The sequence below is a fragment of the Pseudophryne corroboree genome, unplaced genomic scaffold (genome assembly GCF_028390025.1).
Source record: "Pseudophryne corroboree isolate aPseCor3 unplaced genomic scaffold, aPseCor3.hap2 scaffold_2885, whole genome shotgun sequence".
In the NCBI taxonomy this organism is placed as follows: domain Eukaryota; kingdom Metazoa; phylum Chordata; class Amphibia; order Anura; family Myobatrachidae; genus Pseudophryne; species Pseudophryne corroboree.
The window spans coordinates 20,566-35,803 of NW_026969551.1; the positions used below are offsets into that span (position 1 = coordinate 20,566).

A 15,238-nucleotide genomic window follows, 5' to 3' on the forward strand; every position below is an offset into this window, starting at 1 on the left:
GGAAAAACTGTATTGTACCTTTGCATTTTTCTCCCGAACGAAAGACACTAGAATGAAAATTTTAAAGCCTCCTGTTAGTGCTTCATCTACACGTTATAGCCCTGAATTTTCCAATGCCTATCTCTTTGCAAAAGAGAGATATCGGCAAGGAAAAACTGTATTGTACCTTTGCATTTTTCTCCCGAACGAAAGACACTAGAATGAAAATTTTAAAGTCTACTGTTAGTGCTTCATCTACACGTTATAGCCCTGAATTTTCCAATGCCTATCTCTTTGCAAAAGAGAGATATCGGCAAGGAAAAGCTGTATTGTACCTTTGCATTTTTCTCCCAAACGAAAGACACTAGAATGAAAATTTTAAAGCCTCCTGTTAGTGCTTCATATACACGTTATAGCCCTGAATTTTCCAATGCCTATCTCTTTGCAAAAGAGAGATATCGGCAAGGAAAAGCTGTATTGTACCTTTGCATTTTTCTCCCAAACGAAAGACACTAGAATGAAAATTTTAAAGCCTCCTGTTAGTGCTTCATCTACACGTTATAGCCCTGAATTTTCCAATGCCTATCTCTTTGCAAAAGAGAGATATCGGCAAGGAAAAGCTGTATTGTACCTTTGCATTTTTCTCCCAAACGAAGGACACTAGAATGAAAATTTTAAAACCTCCTATTAGTGCTTCATCTACACGTTATAGCCCTGAATTTTCCAATGCCTATCTCTTTGCAAAAGAGAGATATCGGCAAGGAAAAGCTGTATTGTACCTTTGCATTTTTCTCCCAAACGAAGTACACTAGAATGAAAATGTTAAAGCCTCCTGTTAGTGCTTCATCTACACGTTATAGCCCTGCATTTTCCAATGCCTATCTCTTTGCAAAAGAGAGATATCGGCAAGGAAAAGCTGTATTGTACCTTTGCATTTTTCTCCCAAACGAAAGACACTAGAATGAAAATTTTAAAGCCTACTGTTAGTGCTTCATCTACACGTTATAGCCCTGAATTTTCCAATGCCTAGCTCTTTGCAAAAGAGAGATATCGGCAAGGAAATGCTGTATTGTACCTTTGCATTTTTCTCCCAAACGAAAGACACTAGAATGAAAATGTTAAAGCCTACTGTTAGTGCTTCATCTACACGTTATAGCCCTGAATTTTACAATGCCTAGCTCTTTGCAAAAGAGAGATATCGGCAAGGAAAAGCTGTATTGTACCTTTGCATTTTTCTCCCAAACGAAAGACACTAGAATGAAAATTTTAAAGCCTCCTGTTAGTGCTTCATCTACACGTTATAGCCCTGAATTTCCCAATGCCTATCTCTTTGCAAAAGAGAGATATCAGCAAGGAAAAGCTGTATTGTACCTTTGCATTTTTCTCCCAAACGAAGGACACTAGAATGAAAATTTTAAAGCCTCCTATTAGTGCTTCATCTACACGTTATAGCCCTGAATTTTCCAATGCCTATCTCTTTGCAAAAGAGAGATATCGGCAAGGAAAAACTGTATTGTACCTTTGCATTTTTCTCCCAAACGAAAGACACTAAAATGAAAATTTTAAAGCCTCCTGTTAGTGCTTCATCTACACGTTATAGCCCTGAATTTTCCAATGCCTATCTCTTTGCAAAAGAGAGATATCGGCAAGGAAAAGCTGTATTGTACCTTTGCATTTTTCTCCCAAACGAAAGATACTAGAATGAAAATTTTAAATCCTACTGTTAGTGCTTCATCTGCACGTTATAGCCCTGAATTTTCCAATGCCTAGCTCTTTGCAAAAGAGAGATATCGGCAAGGAAAAGCTGTATTGTACCTTTGCATTTTTCTCCCAAACGAAAGACACTAGAATGAAAATTTTAAAGCCTCCTGTTAGTGCTTCATCTACACGTTATAGCCCTGAATTTTCCAATGCCTAGCTCTTTGCAAAAGAGAGATATCGGCAAGGAAAAGCTGTATTGTACCTTTGCATTTTTCTCCCAAACGAAAGACACTAGAATGAAAATTTTAAAGCCTCCTGTTAGTGCTTCATCTACACGTTATAGCCCTGAATTTTCCAATGCCTATCTCTTTTCAAAAGAGAGATATCGGCAAGGAAAAGATGTATTGTACCTTTGCATTTTTCTCCCAAACGAAGGATACTAGAATGAAAATGTTAAAGCCTCCTATTAGTGCTTCATCTACACGTTATAGCCCTGAATTTTCCAATGCCTATCTCTTTGCAAAAGAGAGATATCGGCAAGGAAAAGTGTATTGTACTTTTGCATTTTTCTCCCAAACGAAAGACACTAGAATGATAATTTTAGTGCTTCATCTACACGTTATAGCCCTGCATTTTCCAATGCCTATCTCTTTGCAAAAGAGAGATATCGGCAAGGAAAAGCTGCATTGTACTTTTGCATTTTTCTCCCAAACGAAAGACACTAGAATGAAAATTTTAAAGCCTCCTGTTAGTGCTTCATCTACACGTTATAGCCCTGAATTTTCCAATGCCTATCTCTTTGCAAAAGAGAGATATCGGCAAGGAAAAGCTGTATTGTGCCTTTGCATTTTTCTCCCAAACGAAAGACACTAGAATGAAAATGTTAAAGCCTACTGTTAGTGCTTCATCTACACGTTATAGCCCTGAATTTTCCAATGCCTAGCTCTTTGCAAAAGAGAGATATCGGCAAGGAAAAGCTGTATTGTACCTTTGCATTTTTCTCCCAAACGAAAGACACTAGAATGAAAATTTTAAAGCCTCCTGTTAGTGCTTCATCTACACGTTATAGCCCTGAATTTTCCAATGCCTATCTCTTTGCAAAAGAGAGATATCGGCAAGGAAAAGCTGTATTGTACCTTTGCATTTTTCTCCCAAACGAAGGACACTAGAATGAAAATGTTAAAGCCTCCTATTAGTGCTTCATCTACACGTTATAGCCCTGAATTTTCCAATGCCTATCTCTTTGCAAAAGAGAGATATCGGCAAGGAAAAACTGTATTGTACCTTTGCATTTTTCTCCCAAACGAAAGACACTAGAATGAAAATTTTAAAGCCTCCTGTTAGTGCTTCATCTACACGTTATAGCCCTGAATTTTCCAATGCCTATCTCTTTGCAAAAGAGAGATATCGGCAAGGAAAAGCTGTATTGTACCTTTGCATTTTTCTCCCAAACGAAAGACACTAGAATGAAAATTTTAAATCCTACTGTTAGTGCTTCATCTACACGTTATAGCCCTGAATTTTCCAATGCCTAGCTCTTTGCAAAAGAGAGATATCGACAAGGAAAAGCTGTATTGTACCTTTGCATTTTTCTCCCAAACGAAAGACACTAGAATTAAAATTTTAAAGCCTCCTGTTAGTGCTTCATCTACACGTTATAGCCCTGAATTTTCCAATGCCTATCTCTTTGCAAAAGAGAGATATCGGCAAGGAAAAGCTGTATTGTACCTTTGCATTTTTCTCCCAAACGAAGGACACTAGAATGAAAATTTTAAAGCCTCCTGTTAGTGCTTCATCTACACGTAATAGCCCTGAATTTTCCAATGCCTATCTCTTTGCAAAAGAGAGATATCGGCAAGGAAATGCTGTATTGTACCTTTGCATTTTTCTCCCAAACGAAAGACACTAGAATGAAAATTTTAAAGCCTCCTGTTAGTGCTTCATCTACACGTTATAGCCCTGAATTTTCCAATGCCTAGCTCTTTGCAAAAGAGAGATATCGGCAAGGAAAAGCTGTATTGTACCTTTGCATTTTTCTCCCAAAAGAAAGACACTAGAATGAAAATTTTAAAGCCTCCTGTTAGTGCTTCATCTACACGTTATAGCCCTGAATTTTCCAATGCCTATCTCTTTGCAAAAGAGAGATATCGGCAAGGAAAAGCTGTATTGTACCTTTGCATTTTTCTCCCAAACGAAGGACACTAGAATGAAAATTTTAAAGCCTCCTATTAGTGCTTCATCTACACGTTATAGCCCTGAATTTTCCAATGCCTATCTCTTTGCAAAAGAGAGATATCGGCAAGGAAAAGCTGTATTGTACCTTTGCATTTTTCTCCCAAACGAAGTACACTAGAATGAAAATTTTAAAGCCTCCTGTTAGTGCTTCATCTACACGTTATAGCCCTGAATTTTCCAATGCCTATCTCTTTGCAAAAGAGAGATATCGGCAAGGAAATGCTGTATTGTACCTTTGCATTTTTCTCCCAAACGAAAGACACTAGAATGAAAATTTTAAAGCCTCCTGTTAGTGCTTCATCTACACGTTATAGCCCTGCATTTTCCAATGCCTATCTCTTTGCAAAAGAGAGATATCGGCAAGGAAAAGCTGCATTGTACTTTTGCATTTTTCTCCCAAACGAAAGACACTAGAGTGAAAATTTTAAAGCCTCCTGTTAGTGCTTCATCTACACGTTATAGCCCTGAATTTTCCAATGCCTAGCTCTTTGCAAAAGAGAGATATTGGCAAGGAAAAGCTGTATTGTACCTTTGCATTTTTCTCCCAAACGAAAGACACTAGAATGAAAATTTTAAAGCCTCCTGTTAGTGCTTCATCTACACGTTATAGCCCTGAATTTTCCAATGCCTATTTCTTTGCAAAAGAGAGATATCGGCAAGGAAAAGCTGTATTGTACCTTTGCATTTTTCTCCCAAACGAAAGACACTAGAATGAAAATTTTAAAGCCTACTGTTAGTGCTTCATCTACACGTTATAGCCCTGAATTTTCCAATGCCTAGCTCTTTGCAAAAGAGAGATATCGGCAAGGAAAAGCTGTATTGTACCTTTGCATTTTTCTCCCAAACGAAAGACACTAGAATGAAAATTTTAAAGCCTTCTGTTAGTGCTTCATCTACACGTTATAGCCCTGAATTTTCCAATGCCTATCTCTTTGCAAAAGAGAGATATCGGCAAGGAAAAGCTGTATTGTACCTTTGCTTTTTTCTCCCAAACGAAAGACACTAGAATGAAAATTTTAAAGCCTCCTATTAGTGCTTCATCTACACGTTATAGCCCTGAATTTTCCAATGCCTATCTCTTTGCAAAAGAGAGATATCGGCAAGGAAAAGCTGCATTGTACTTTTGCATTTTTCTCCCAAACGAAAGACACTAGAATGAAAATTTTAAAGCCTCCTGTTAGTGCTTCATCTACACGTTATAGCCCTGAATTTTCCAATGCCTAGCTCTTTGCAAAAGAGAGATATTGGCAAGGAAAAGCTGTATTGTACCTTTGCATTTTTCTCCCAAACGAAAGACACTAGAATGAAAATTTTAAAGCCTCCTGTTAGTGCTTCATGTACGCGGTATAGCCCTGAATTTTCCAATGCCTAGCTCTTTGCAAAAGAGAGATATCGGCAAGGAAAAGCTGTATTGTACCTTTGCATTTTTCTCCCAAACGAAAGACACTAGAATGAAAATTTTAAAGCCTCCTGTTAGTGCTTCATCTACACGTTATAGCCCTGAATTTTCCAATGCCTATCTCTCTTTTCCTTGCCAATATCTCTCTTTTGCAAAGAGCTAGGCATTGGAAAATTCAGGGCAATAACGTGTAGATGAAGCACTAACAGGAGGCTTTAAAATTTTCATTCTAGTGTCTTTCGTTTGGGAGAAAAATGCAAAAGTACAATGCAGCTTTTCCTTGCCGATATCTCTCTTTTGCAAAGAGATAGGCATTGGAAAATGCAGGGCTATAACGTGTAGATGAAGCACTAACAGGAGGCTTTAAAATTTTCATTCTAGTGTCTTTCGTTTGGGAGAAAAATGCAAAGGTACAATACAGCATTTCCTTGCCGATAAGAGATATCGGCAAGGAAAAGCTGTATTGTACCTTTGCATTTTTCTCCCAAACGAAGGACACTAGAATGAAAATTTTAAAGCCTCCTATTAGTGCTTCATCTACACGTTATAGCCCTGAATTTTCCAATGCCTATCTCTTTGCAAAAGAGAGATATCGGCAAGGAAAAGCTGTATTGTACCTTTGCATTTTTCTCCCAAACGAAGTACACTAGAATGAAAATGTTAAAGCCTCCTGTTAGTGCTTCATCTACACGTTATAGCCCTGAATTTTCCAATGCCTATCTCTTTGCAAAAGAGAGATATCGGCAAGGAAAAGCTGTATTGTACCTTTGCATTTTTCTCCCAAACGAAAGACACTAGAATGAAAATTTTAAAGCCTCCTGTTAGTGCTTCATCTACACGTTATAGCCCTGAATTTTCCAATGCCTATCTCTTTGCAAAAGAGAGATATCGGCAAGGAAATGCTGTATTGTACCTTTGCATTTTTCTCCCAAACGAAAGACACTAGAATGAAAATTTTAAAGCCTCCTGTTAGTGCTTCATCTACACGTTATAGCCCTGCATTTTCCAATGCCTATCTCTTTGCAAAAGAGAGATATCGGCAAGGAAAAGCTGCATTGTACTTTTGCATTTTTCTCCCAAACGAAAGACACTAGAATGAAAATTTTAAAGCCTCCTGTTAGTGCTTCATCTACACGTTATAGCCCTGAATTTTCCAATGCCTAGCTCTTTGCAAAAGAGAGATATTGGCAAGGAAAAGCTGTATTGTACCTTTGCATTTTTCTCCCAAACGAAAGACACTAGAATGAAAATTTTAAAGCCTACTGTTAGTGCTTCATCTACACGTTATAGCCCTGAATTTTCCAATGCCTAGCTCTTTGCAAAAGAGAGATATCGGCAAGGAAAAGCTGTATTGTACCTTTGCATTTTTCTCCCAAACGAAAGACACTAGAATGAAAATTTTAAAGCCTCCTGTTAGTGCTTCATCTACACGTTATAGCCCTGAATTTTCCAATGCCTATCTCTTTGCAAAAGAGAGATATCGGCAAGGAAAAGCTGTATTGTACCTTTGCTTTTTTCTCCCAAACGAAAGACACTAGAATGAAAATTTTAAAGCCTCCTATTAGTGCTTCATCTACACGTTATAGCCCTGAATTTTCCAATGCCTATCTCTTTGCAAAAGAGAGATATCGGCAAGGAAATGCTGTATTGTACCTTTGCATTTTTCTCCCAAACGAAAGACACTAGAATGAAAATTTTAAAGCCTCCTGTTAGTGCTTCATCTACACGTTATAGCCCTGCATTTTCCAATGCCTATCTCTTTGCAAAAGAGAGATATCGGCAAGGAAAAGTTGCATTGTACTTTTGCATTTTTCTCCCAAACGAAAGACACTAGAATGAAAATTGTAAAGCCTCCTGTTAGTGCTTCATCTACACGTTATAGCCCTGCATTTTCCAATGCCTATCTCTTTGCAAAAGAGAGATATCGGCAAGGAAAAGCTGTATTGTACCTTTGCATTTTTCTCCCAAACGAAAGACACTAGAATGAAAATGTTAAAGCCTACTGTTAGTGCTTCATCTACACGTTATAGCCCTGAATTTTCCAATGCCTATCTCTTTGCAAAAGAGATATATCAGCAAGGAAAAGCTGTATTGTACCTTTGCATTTTTCTCCCAAACGAAAGACACTAGAATGAAAATTTTAAAGCCTCCTGTTAGTGCTTCATCTACACGTTATAGCCCTGAATTTTCCAATGCCTAGCTCTTTGCAAAAGAGAGATATCGGCAAGGAAAAGCTGTATTGTACCTTTGCATTTTTCTCCCAAAAGAAAGACACTAGAATGAAAATTTTAAAGCCTCCTGTTAGTGCTTCATCTACACGTTATAGCCCTGAATTTTCCAATGCCTATCTCTTTGCAAAAGAGAGATATCGGCAAGGAAAAGCTGTATTGTACCTTTGCATTTTTCTCCCAAACGAAGGACACTAGAATGAAAATTTTAAAGCCTCCTATTAGTGCTTCATCTACACGTTATAGCCCTGAATTTTCCAATGCCTATCTCTTTGCAAAAGAGAGATATCGGCAAGGAAAAGCTGTATTGTACCTTTGCATTTTTCTCCCAAACGAAGTACACTAGAATGAAAATTTTAAAGCCTCCTGTTAGTGCTTCATCTACACGTTATAGCCCTGAATTTTCCAATGCCTATCTCTTTGCAAAAGAGAGATATCGGCAAGGAAATGCTGTATTGTACCTTTGCATTTTTCTCCCAAACGAAAGACACTAGAATGAAAATTTTAAAGCCTCCTGTTAGTGCTTCATCTACACGTTATAGCCCTGCATTTTCCAATGCCTATCTCTTTGCAAAAGAGAGATATCGGCAAGGAAAAGCTGCATTGTACTTTTGCATTTTTCTCCCAAACGAAAGACACTAGAGTGAAAATTTTAAAGCCTCCTGTTAGTGCTTCATCTACACGTTATAGCCCTGAATTTTCCAATGCCTAGCTCTTTGCAAAAGAGAGATATTGGCAAGGAAAAGCTGTATTGTACCTTTGCATTTTTCTCCCAAACGAAAGACACTAGAATGAAAATTTTAAAGCCTCCTGTTAGTGCTTCATCTACACGATATAGCCCTGAATTTTCCAATGCCTATCTCTTTGCAAAAGAGAGATATCGGCAAGGAAAAGCTGTATTGTACCTTTGCATTTTTCTCCCAAACGAAGGACACTAGAATGAAAATTTTAAAGCCTCCTGTTAGTGCTTCATCTACACGTTATAGCCCTGAATTTTCCAATGCCTATTTCTTTGCAAAAGAGAGATATCGGCAAGGAAAAGCTGTATTGTACCTTTGCATTTTTCTCCCAAACGAAAGACACTAGAATGAAAATTTTAAAGCCTACTGTTAGTGCTTCATCTACACGTTATAGCCCTGAATTTTCCAATGCCTAGCTCTTTGCAAAAGAGAGATATCGGCAAGGAAAAGCTGTATTGTACCTTTGCATTTTTCTCCCAAACGAAAGACACTAGAATGAAAATTTTAAAGCCTCCTGTTAGTGCTTCATCTACACGTTATAGCCCTGAATTTTCCAATGCCTATCTCTTTGCAAAAGAGAGATATCGGCAAGGAAAAGCTGTATTGTACCTTTGCTTTTTTCTCCCAAACGAAAGACACTAGAATGAAAATTTTAAAGCCTCCTATTAGTGCTTCATCTACACGTTATAGCCCTGAATTTTCCAATGCCTATCTCTTTGCAAAAGAGAGATATCGGCAAGGAAAAGCTGCATTGTACTTTTGCATTTTTCTCCCAAACGAAAGACACTAGAATGAAAATTTTAAAGCCTCCTGTTAGTGCTTCATCTACACGTTATAGCCCTGAATTTTCCAATGCCTAGCTCTTTGCAAAAGAGAGATATTGGCAAGGAAAAGCTGTATTGTACCTTTGCATTTTTCTCCCAAACGAAAGACACTAGAATGAAAATTTTAAAGCCTCCTGTTAGTGCTTCATGTACGCGGTATAGCCCTGAATTTTCCAATGCCTAGCTCTTTGCAAAAGAGAGATATCGGCAAGGAAAAGCTGTATTGTACCTTTGCATTTTTCTCCCAAACGAAAGACACTAGAATGAAAATTTTAAAGCCTCCTGTTAGTGCTTCATCTACACGTTATAGCCCTGAATTTTCCAATGCCTATCTCTTTGCAAAAGAGAGATATCGGCAAGGAAATGCTGTATTGTACCTTTGCATTTTTCTCCCAAACGAAAGACACTAGAATGAAAATTTTAAAGCCTCCTGTTAGTGCTTCATCTACACGTTATAGCCCTGCATTTTCCAATGCCTATCTCTTTGCAAAAGAGAGATATCGGCAAGGAAAAGCTGCATTGTACTTTTGCATTTTTCTCCCAAACGAAAGACACTAGAATGAAAATTTTAAAGCCTCCTGTTAGTGCTTCATCTACACGTTATTGCCCTGAATTTTCCAATGCCTAGCTCTTTGCAAAAGAGAGATATTGGCAAGGAAAAGCTGTATTGTACCTTTGCATTTTTCTCCCAAACGAAAGACACTAGAATGAAAATTTTAAAGCCTCCTGTTAGTGCTTCATCTACACGTTATAGCCCTGAATTTTCCAATGCCTATCTCTTTGCAAAAGAGAGATATCGGCAAGGAAAAACTGTATTGTACCTTTGCATTTTTCTCCCAAACGAAAGACACTAGAATGAAAATTTTAAAGCCTCCTGTTAGTGCTTCATCTACACGTTATAGCCCTGAATTTTCCAATGCCTATCTCTTTGCAAAAGAGAGATATCGGCAAGGAAAAGCTGTATTGTACCTTTGCATTTTTCTCCCAAACGAAGGACACTAGAATGAAAATTTTAAAGCCTCCTATTAGTGCTTCATCTACACGTTATAGCCCTGAATTTTCCAATGCCTATCTCTTTGCAAAAGAGAGATATCGGCAAGGAAAAGCTGTATTGTACCTTTGCATTTTTCTCCCAAACGAAGTACACTAGAATGAAAATGTTAAAGCCTCCTGTTAGTGCTTCATCTACACGTTATAGCCCTGAATTTTCCAATGCCTATCTCTTTGCAAAAGAGAGATATCGGCAAGGAAAAGCTGTATTGTACCTTTGCATTTTTCTCCCAAACGAAAGACACTAGAATGAAAATTTTAAAGCCTCCTGTTAGTGCTTCATCTACACGTTATAGCCCTGAATTTTCCAATGCCTATCTCTTTGCAAAAGAGAGATATCGGCAAGGAAATGCTGTATTGTACCTTTGCATTTTTCTCCCAAACGAAAGACACTAGAATGAAAATTTTAAAGCCTCCTGTTAGTGCTTCATCTACACGTTATAGCCCTGCATTTTCCAATGCCTATCTCTTTGCAAAAGAGAGATATCGGCAAGGAAAAGCTGCATTGTACTTTTGCATTTTTCTCCCAAACGAAAGACACTAGAATGAAAATTTTAAAGCCTCCTGTTAGTGCTTCATCTACACGTTATAGCCCTGAATTTTCCAATGCCTAGCTCTTTGCAAAAGAGAGATATTGGCAAGGAAAAGCTGTATTGTACCTTTGCATTTTTCTCCCAAACGAAAGACACTAGAATGAAAATTTTAAAGCCTACTGTTAGTGCTTCATCTACACGTTATAGCCCTGAATTTTCCAATGCCTAGCTCTTTGCAAAAGAGAGATATCGGCAAGGAAAAGCTGTATTGTACCTTTGCATTTTTCTCCCAAACGAAAGACACTAGAATGAAAATTTTAAAGCCTCCTGTTAGTGCTTCATCTACACGTTATAGCCCTGAATTTTCCAATGCCTATCTCTTTGCAAAAGAGAGATATCGGCAAGGAAAAGCTGTATTGTACCTTTGCTTTTTTCTCCCAAACGAAAGACACTAGAATGAAAATTTTAAAGCCTCCTATTAGTGCTTCATCTACACGTTATAGCCCTGAATTTTCCAATGCCTATCTCTTTGCAAAAGAGAGATATCGGCAAGGAAAAGCTGCATTGTACTTTTGCATTTTTCTCCCAAACGAAAGACACTAGAATGAAAATTTTAAAGCCTCCTGTTAGTGCTTCATCTACACGTTATAGCCCTGAATTTTCCAATGCCTAGCTCTTTGCAAAAGAGAGATATTGGCAAGGAAAAGCTGTATTGTACCTTTGCATTTTTCTCCCAAACGAAAGACACTAGAATGAAAATTTAAAAGCCTCCTGTTAGTGCTTCATCTACACGGTATAGCCCTGAATTTTCCAATGCCTAGCTCTTTGCAAAAGAGAGATATCGGCAAGGAAAAGCTGTATTGTACCTTTGCATTTTTCTCCCAAACGAAAGACACTAGAATGCAAACTACAGGTAGTGCTGCAGGGCCCACACCCTTTTACTTGCCTTACAGAGCAGCTCTGGAGCTGTTACAGTGCCCAGCTGCTGCAAGAAATCAGCTTGAATGCTTCAGGGGATGGGGCATGACCAAAGGAGGGGGGAGGTGTTTAATGCGAACTAGGGGTCATCCAAGCACTGCAAAAGGCCGCCATGCCCTGCATGCCCCTTTTCTCTTTTCATATGCAGATGAGGGTTCCAGTCAACTTTGGCCCACTGCTTGGATAACATCACCGTATGCAAATCCGTCTGCTGCAGACCTTCCCCCAGGAGTGCTTGTACTAGTTGTTGCATATGGTTTGATATTTGATGGTGCTTCAGTATTAGGCAGCCTTCCGCCCTCCCATGTTCATCTGAAAAGATGTGGTCTCCCTGCAGTTGTTGTCCCCAGATGAGAGTTCACTTGTGCTGCCTCAGTTGAATCTCCTTTACTTGACAGAGATGTGCCTGAGCAGCTGCCCTCACCAGCCCTATCCCAAATCATACTTATTTTGCATAGGAGATACCATGGTCATGAAGATTGTTCTCCAAGGGTGAGGTTCATTCATTGCATTCTGGGTATGCTGACCCCTGTGATTTTCCCAAATGTGGGAAACTCGACTGCATTATTTGTGGTAGTGGGGGACTGTGTTTGTGCTTTCCTCTGGTCAGCTCTGGTAAAAGTCAGATTTCTTTGTCTCAGATCTTCCTCTAGCCTTGTTCTTCTTTCGAGAGTTCCCTTGTGCTGCCTCAGTTGGATCTCTTTCACTTGACAGGGGGGTGCCCGAACAGCGAACCTCCCCAGCTCTAGCCCAACTCCTACTTACCTGCCAGGTGAGATACTATGATCATGAAGGTGCTTCTCCCAGGGCAAGGCTCACCCATTGCACTCTGGGTGTGCTGCCCCTGCGATTTCCCCAAATGTGGGAAACTTGACTGCATAATTTGTGTTTCCCCTGGTCGGCTCTCGTATAATTCAGATCTCTTTTTCTCAGGTCTCTCTCCAGCCTAGTTTGCTGTCTGTTTCCACTTCTCTTTTCTTCAACCGCTCCCTTCTATACCCTTGTGCACTATCCTGACTTATCCTCCCGTCTGCTTACTTTGTGCCTTCCAATGCACAATGCAAACTACAGGTAGTGCTGCAGGGCCCACACCCTTTTACTTGCCTTACAGAGCAGCTCTGGAGCTGTTACAGTGCCCAGCTGCTGCAAGAAATCAGCTTGAATGCTTCAGGGGATGGGGCATGGCCAACATGAGCCCCACACCAAAGGAGGGTGGAGGTGTTTAATGCGAACTAGGGGTCATCCAAGCACCGCAAAAGGCCGCCATGCCCTGCACGCCCCTTTTCTCTTTTCATATGCAGATGAGGGTTGAAGCCAACTTTGACCCACTGCTTGGATGACATCACCGTATGCAAATCCGTCTTCTGCAGAACTTCCCCCAGGAATGCTTGCACTAGTTGCTGCATTTGGTTTGTTGTTTGGGGGTGCTTCAGTATTAGGCAGCCTTCTGCCCTCCCATGTTCATCTGAAAATATGTGTTCTCCCTGCAGTTGTTGTCCCCAGATGAGAGATCCCTTGTGCTGCCTCAGTTGAATCTCCTTTACTTGACAGAGATGTGCATGAGCAGCGGCCCTCCCCAGCCCTATTCCAAATCATACTTATTTTGCATAGGAGATACCATGGTCATGAAGATTGTTCTCCCAGGGTGAGGTTCATTCATTGCATTTTGGGTATGCTGACCCCTGTGATTTCCCCAAATGTGGGAAACTTGACTGCATTATTTGTGGTAGTGGGGGACTGTGTTTGTGCTTTCCTCTGGTCAGCTCTGGTAAAAGTCAGATTTCTTTGTCTCAGATTTTCCTCTAGCCTTGTTCTTCTTTCGAGAGTTCCATTGTGCTGCCTCAGTTGGATCTCCTTCACTTGACAGGGGGGTACCCGAGCAGCGACCCACCCCAGCTCTAGCCCAACTCCTACTTACCTGCCAGGTGAGATACTATGATCATGAAGGTGCTTCTCCCAGGGCAAGGCTCACCCATTGCACTCTGGGTGTGCTGCCCCTGCGATTTCCCCAAATGTGGGAAACTTGACTGCATAATTTGTGTTTCCCCTGGTCGGCTCTCGTATAATTCAGATCTATTTGTCTCAGGTCTCTCTCCAGCCTAGTTTGCTGTCTGTTTCCACTTCTCTTATCTTCAGCCGCTCCCTTCTATACCCTTGTGCACTATCCTGACTTCTCCTCCCGTCTGCTTACTTTGTGCCTTCCAATGCACAATGCAAACTACAGGTAGTGCTGCAGGGCCCACACCCTTTTACTTGCCTTACAGAGCAGCTCTGGAGCTGTTACAGTGCCCAGCTGCTGCAAGAAATCAGCTTGAATGCTTCAGGGGATGGGGCATGGCCAACATGAGCCCCACACCAAAGGAGGGGGGAGGTGTTTAATGCGAACTAGGGGTCATCCAAGCACTGCAAAAGGCCGCCATGCCCTGCATGCCCCTTTTCTCTTTTCATATGCAGATGAGGGTTCCAGTCAACTTTGGCCCACTGCTTGGATAACATCACCGTATGCAAATCCGTCTGCTGCAGACCTTCCCCCAGGAGTGCTTGTACTAGTTGTTGCATATGGTTTGATATTTGATGGTGCTTCAGTATTAGGCAGCCTTCCGCCCTCCCATGTTCATCTGAAAAGATGTGGTCTCCCTGCAGTTGTTGTCCCCAGATGAGAGTTCACTTGTGCTGCCTCAGTTGAATCTCCTTTACTTGACAGAGATGTGCCTGAGCAGCTGCCCTCACCAGCCCTATCCCAAATCATACTTATTTTGCATAGGAGATACCATGGTCATGAAGATTGTTCTCCCAGGGTGAGGTTCATTCATTGCATTCTGGGTATGCTGACCCCTGTGATTTTCCCAAATGTGGGAAACTCGACTGCATTATTTGTGGTAGTGGGGGACTGTGTTTGTGCTTTCCTCTGGTCAGCTCTGGTAAAAGTCAGATTTCTTTGTCTCAGATCTTCCTCTAGCCTTGTTCTTCTTTCGAGAGTTCCCTGGTGCTGCCTCAGTTGGATCTCCTTCACTTCACAGGGGGGAACCCGAGCAGCGACCCTCCCCAGCTCTAGCCCAACTCCTACTTACCTGCCAGGTGAGATACTATGATCATGAAGGTGCTTCTCCCAGGGCAAGGCTCAACCATTGCACTCTGGGTGTGCTGCTCCTGCGATTTCCCCAAATGTGGGAAACTTGACTGCATAATTTGTGTTTCCCCTCGTCGGCTCTCGTATAATTCAGATCTCTTTGTCTCAGGTCTCTCTCCAGCCTAGTTTGCTGTCTGTTTCCACTTCTCTTTTCTTCAGCCGCTCCCTTCTATACCCTTGTGCACTATCCTGACTTCTCCTCCCGTCTGCTTACTTTGTGCCTTCCAATGCACAATGCAAACTACAGGTAGTGCTGCAGGGCCCACACCCTTTTACTTGCCTTACAGAGCAGCTCTGGAGCTGTTACAGTGCCCAGCTGCTGCAAGAAATCAGCTTGAATGCTTCAGGGGCTGGGGCATAGCCAACATGAGCCCCACACCAAAGGAGGGTGGAGGTGTTTAATGCAAACTAGGGGTCAGCCAAGCGCCGCAAAAGGCCACC

General features: G+C 40.8%; 5 non-coding genes and 1 pseudogene across 5 annotated transcripts; all 6 read left to right on the plus strand.

Annotated features, from left to right (window-relative positions):
- The first annotated feature begins 12,108 nt into the window (after positions 1 to 12,108).
- On the plus strand, positions 12,109 to 12,272 carry LOC135014833 (U1 spliceosomal RNA). Its single transcript, XR_010213199.1, has one exon. It is a non-coding gene; the product is annotated as a U1 spliceosomal RNA (small nuclear RNA).
- Positions 12,273 to 12,424: 152 nt separating this feature from the next.
- On the plus strand, positions 12,425 to 12,587 carry LOC135014836 (U1 spliceosomal RNA). The gene has a single exon (XR_010213202.1). It is a non-coding gene; the product is annotated as a U1 spliceosomal RNA (small nuclear RNA).
- A 674-nt stretch (positions 12,588 to 13,261) lies between these two features.
- LOC135014835 (U1 spliceosomal RNA) lies at positions 13,262 to 13,425 on the plus strand. Its single transcript, XR_010213201.1, has one exon. It is a non-coding gene; the product is annotated as a U1 spliceosomal RNA (small nuclear RNA).
- A 152-nt stretch (positions 13,426 to 13,577) lies between these two features.
- On the plus strand, positions 13,578 to 13,740 carry LOC135014837 (U1 spliceosomal RNA). The gene has a single exon (XR_010213203.1). It is a non-coding gene; the product is annotated as a U1 spliceosomal RNA (small nuclear RNA).
- A 674-nt stretch (positions 13,741 to 14,414) lies between these two features.
- On the plus strand, positions 14,415 to 14,578 carry LOC135014831 (U1 spliceosomal RNA). The gene has a single exon (XR_010213198.1). It is a non-coding gene; the product is annotated as a U1 spliceosomal RNA (small nuclear RNA).
- Positions 14,579 to 14,730: 152 nt separating this feature from the next.
- On the plus strand, positions 14,731 to 14,866 carry LOC135014832 (U1 spliceosomal RNA; annotated as a pseudogene).
- Positions 14,867 to 15,238: the final 372 nt, after the last annotated feature.